This window comes from Schistocerca americana, unplaced genomic scaffold (genome assembly GCF_021461395.2).
Source record: "Schistocerca americana isolate TAMUIC-IGC-003095 unplaced genomic scaffold, iqSchAmer2.1 HiC_scaffold_1307, whole genome shotgun sequence".
Lineage (NCBI taxonomy): Eukaryota > Metazoa > Arthropoda > Insecta > Orthoptera > Acrididae > Schistocerca > Schistocerca americana.
In genome coordinates this window covers 12501-17500 of record NW_025725380.1, presented here as the reverse complement: position 1 = coordinate 17500, position 5000 = coordinate 12501, and the positions used below count along the sequence as shown (strand labels likewise).

Sequence of the window (5000 nt, the reverse complement as noted above, 5' to 3'; positions counted from 1 at the left end):
CCAATAGATACTCGTTAAAGGATTTAAAGTGTACTCATTCCGATTACGGGGCCTCGGATGAGTCCCGTATCGTTATTTTTCGTCACTACCTCCCCGTGCCGGGAGTGGGTAATTTGCGCGCCTGCTGCCTTCCTTGGATGTGGTAGCCGTTTCTCAGGCTCCCTCTCCGGAATCGAACCCTGATTCCCCGTTACCCGTTACAACCATGGTAGGCGCAGAACCTACCATCGACAGTTGATAAGGCAGACATTTGAAAGATGCGTCGCCGGTACGAGGACCGTGCGATCAGCCCAAAGTTATTCAGAGTCACCAAGGCAAACGGACCGGACGAGCCGACCGATTGGTTTTGATCTAATAAAAGCGTCCCTTCCATCTCTGGTCGGGACTCTGTTTGCATGTATTAGCTCTAGAATTACCACAGTTATCCAAGTAACGTGGGTACGATCTAAGGAACCATAACTGATTTAATGAGCCATTCGCGGTTTCACCTTAATGCGGCTTGTACTGAGACATGCATGGCTTAATCTTTGAGACAAGCATATGACTACTGGCAGGATCAACCAGGGAGCTGCGTCAACTAGAGCTGAGCAGCCGGCCGCCCGGGAGTGTGTCCCGGGGGCCCGCGCGAACACGCAAGCGTCCGCTCAATTATTCTGCAAACAGGAGGAGGCTGAGCTCCCCTGCACCATACACCTCGAAACCCTCTCAGGTCCCGGCGGCGCGCAGCGCCGTCCTAAGTACTTGGTCGGGTTCGAGAGAGGCGCAATCGCCCGGAGTTTGGCGAGTAGACGCTTTAGGTGCGACCACCCGTGCTCCCAACTGAGCTTGCCGCTGCCGACAGAGGCCCGGGAGCGTGCTGTCGTGGCATTGCCGGCGGGAGACAACACGCGCCACCTACGGTGACCGGCAGCTCCAACGCCAGCGCCACAGAAGGACAAAAGCCCCACTTGGGTGCCGAAGCGAACTCTCCCAGCACAGCGCACGCGCCAACACGTCCGCACAGCTGCGATACAAACCACCTGCGAGAACCGCAGAGGCGACCGAGCAGCAGACGGCGTCGCGGCGCCGAGCGCCGGGCGGCGGCGCATCCTCAGCGCACACAGTCCTCAATCGGACCAGCACACTGCAGATGTCCACCGCGCTTCGCACCGGGCCCGCGAGGACCTACTTTGGCCGCACGGCGCCGCGTGCAGGGTGCGCCGGCGCGCAGCTGCGCCGCCTGCCGCCTCCGTCGGCCGGCGCGCCTGCCACTGGCCGCCCCCACCAGCCGGCTGTAGCGCGTGCGCCCACGCACCGCACGGCCAACACGCCGGGAGGCCCCCCCTCACCGGCCGGGGACGGTCCCACCCAGCCACCGCCGCGTATCGCTTCACACCCACATGCCATTCACGTTCGTGGGCATGGTGGGTATCGCTGCAACAACCGGTTGGTAGCTCAACCGATCGTCGCCATCACTGATTCACCCCTAGCGAGAACAACCGCACCACAACGGTTTACCAGTTGTTCATTTGCGTAACGTCACCAGCAAACGTAGGCGTCCATCGCCATTTGCAAATTCAACGATTGTTGCATGCCTGTGTCAGGTGTCACGACACACTGTCTGCCCACATACACGCAACAACATGTCCACGCTTAGCGAACACGTGGAAGGTGGCCCCCGTACGTATGCGATGTCCATTGCGCGAACGACTGTCAACCGGCCTCTGTCGCATGTCGCAGATGTGGAACGCAGTGCACCGTGCTATCACGGTGTGTGAGAAGAGACGACTACGTCTGACAACACGCGCCACTACATCAACAGACGGCTCATGCTGATCGCCATCCAGGGCATACCACACTGCAATCCAGCTCTTATAGGGAGACGACACGTAGCTGAGTGCACAACATTTGGACCGCATGGTTCGCCGTTGTTGGCGCAGTCGTTGTACGGTCACATGTACCACGATGTATCATTCAGTACATGAGGACCAATGTGCAGTACAGTGTGTGATTTGGACGTACAACATCAGCGGACAGTTGACACAGGCCGTACCACAGCGTAGGCTAAGTGCTTCGCCATGCGAATGCCAATGAACAACTGCAAATGCCAATGAACAACTGCAAAGGGCATTGAGCATGTACGTCCTGCTGCCATCCACATTACAGTGTATAGCTGCAAGGTGTTTAACATGAAGCGATACACTGGGGACCGGGCAGTGCGAGTAGCAAACTATATTGCGGGGGTTGCAGTTAGGCAACACTACACTAATTTAACGCGTCGTATGACAATTACAGAGCAGGTTAAGGCCCAACGTGTGTTGGGTTAAGGCCCAACGTGTGTTGGGTTAAGGCCCAACGTGTGTTGGGTTAAGGCCCAACGTGTGTTGGGTTACGGCCCAACGTGTGTTGGGTTAAGGCCCAACGTGTGTTGGGTTAAGGCCCAACGTGTGTTGGGTTACGTTAAGGGGCAATGTGGGTTACGTTAAGGGGCAATGTGGGTTACGTTAAGGGGCAATGTGGGTTACGTTACGGCGCAATATAGGTTACGTTACGGCGCAATATAGGTTACGTTAAGGGGCAATGTGGGTTACGTTACGGCGCAATATAGGTTACGTTACGGCGCAATATAGGTTACGTTAAGGCGCAATATCGGTTACGTTAAGGCGCAATACAGGTTACGTTAAGGCGCAATACAGGTTACGTTAAGGCGCAATACAGGTTACGTTAAGGCGCAATACAGGTTACGTTAAGGCGCAATACAGGTTACGTTAAGGCGCAATACAGGTTACGTTAAGGCGCAATACAGGTTACGTTAAGGCGCAATACAGGTTACGTTAAGGCGCAATGCAGGTTACGTTAAGGCGCAATGCAGGTTACGTTAAGGCGCAATACAGGTTACGTTAAGGCGCAATGCAGGTTACGTTAAGGCGCAATGCAGGTTACGTTAAGGCGCAATACAGGTTACGTTAAGGCGCAATACAGGTTACGTTAAGGCGCAATACAGGTTACGTTAAGGCGCAATACAGGTTACGTTAAGGCGCAATACAGGTTACGTTAAGGCGCAATACAGGTTACGTTAAGGCGCAATACAGGTTACGTTAAGGCGCAATACAGGTTACGTTAAGGCGCAATACAGGTTACGTTAAGGCGCAATACAGGTTACGTTAAGGCGCAATACAGGTTACGTTAAGGCGCAATACAGGTTACGTTAAGGCGCAATACAGGTTACGTTAAGGCGCAATACAGGTTACGTTAAGGCGCAATACAGGTTACGTTAAGGCGCAATACAGGTTACGTTAAGGCGCAATACAGGTTACGTTAAGGCGCAATACAGGTTACGTTAAGGCGCAATACAGGTTACGTTAAGGCGCAATACAGGTTACGTTAAGGCGCAATACAGGTTACGTTAAGGCGCAATACAGGTTACGTTAAGGCGCAATACAGGTTACGTTAAGGCGCAATACAGGTTAGGTTAAGGCGCAATACAGGTTAGGTTAAGGCGCAATACAGGTTAGGTTAAGGTACGACATAGGTTAGGTTAAGGTACGACATAGGTTAGGTTAAGGTACGACATAGGTTAGGTTAAGGTACGACATAGGTTAGGTTAAGGTACGACATAGGTTAGGTTAAGGTACGACATAGGTTAGGTTAAGGTACGACATAGGTTAGGTTAAGGTACGACATAGGTTAGGTTAAGGTACGACATAGGTTAGGTTAAGGTACGACATAGGTTAGGTTAAGGTACGACATAGGTTAGGTTAAGGTACGACATAGGTTAGGTTAAGGTACGACATAGGTTAGGTTAAGGTACGACATAGGTTAGGTTAAGGTACGACATAGGTTAGGTTAAGGTACGACATAGGTTAGGTTAAGGTACGACATAGGTTAGGTTAAGGTACGACATAGGTTAGGTTAAGGTACGACATAGGTTAGGTTAAGGTACGACATAGGTTAGGTTAAGGTACGACATAGGTTAGGTTAAGGTACGACATAGGTTAGGTTAAGGTACGACATAGGTTAGGTTAAGGTACGACATAGGTTAGGTTAAGGTACGACATAGGTTAGGTTAAGGTACGACATAGGTTAGGTTAAGGTACGACATAGGTTAGGTTAAGGTACGACATAGGTTAGGTTAAGGTACGACATAGGTTAGGTTAAGGTACGACATAGGTTAGGTTAAGGTACGACATAGGTTAGGTTAAGGTACGACATAGGTTAGGTTAAGGTACGACATAGGTTAGGTTAAGGTACGACATAGGTTAGGTTAAGGTACGACATAGGTTAGGTTAAGGTACGACATAGGTTAGGTTAAGGTACGACATAGGTTAGGTTAAGGTACGACATAGGGTAGGTTAAGGTACGACATAGGTTAGGTTAAGGTACGACATAGGTTAGGTTACGGTACGACATAGGTTAGGTTACGGTACGACATAGGTTAGGTTACGGTACGACATAGGTTAGGTTACGGTACGACATAGGTTAGGTTACGGTACGACATAGGTTAGGTTACGGTACGACATAGGTTAGGTTACGGTACGACATAGGTTAGGTTACGGTACGACATAGGTTAGGTTACGGTACGACATAGGTTAGGTTACGGTACGACATAGGTTAGGTTACGGTACGACATAGGTTAGGTTACGGTACGACATAGGTTAGGTTACGGTACGACATAGGTTAGGTTACGGTACGACATAGGTTAGGTTACGGTACGACATAGGTTAGGTTACGGTACGATATAGGTTAGGTTACGGTACGATATAGGTTAGGTTAAGGTACACATTGTTGTAAGGAAAGGTTTAATGGGGGGCGGGGCGGGGCGGCCGGTTTGTTGATTGTGATTATAGTAAGTGGATGCCTGCGGCATCATCTGATTTGCCACGTCAGGATGCACCTTTGGCTCATGACAGGCGGCGCTCTCATTCCATGCTTGTGGCAGACCTGTGTCTTTCATTCCTGCCATTGTTTGTGTGCTGTGAGAGGAGGCAGTATTGTGATGTTGGGTGCACCCCTGTGTAGGA

The 5000-nt window shown here is 51.1% G+C and overlaps 1 non-coding gene across 1 annotated transcript in view; it reads right to left on the bottom strand.

Moving 5' to 3' along the window:
• LOC124564275 overlaps positions 1-567 on the bottom strand; it is a 1910-nt gene extending 1343 nt beyond the window's left edge. The window contains exon 1 of the ribosomal RNA XR_006970550.1: positions 1-567. This exon is cut by the window's left edge and continues 1343 nt beyond it. This is a non-coding gene — a ribosomal RNA (small subunit ribosomal RNA).
• Between the last annotated feature and the right edge of the window lie 4433 nt (positions 568-5000).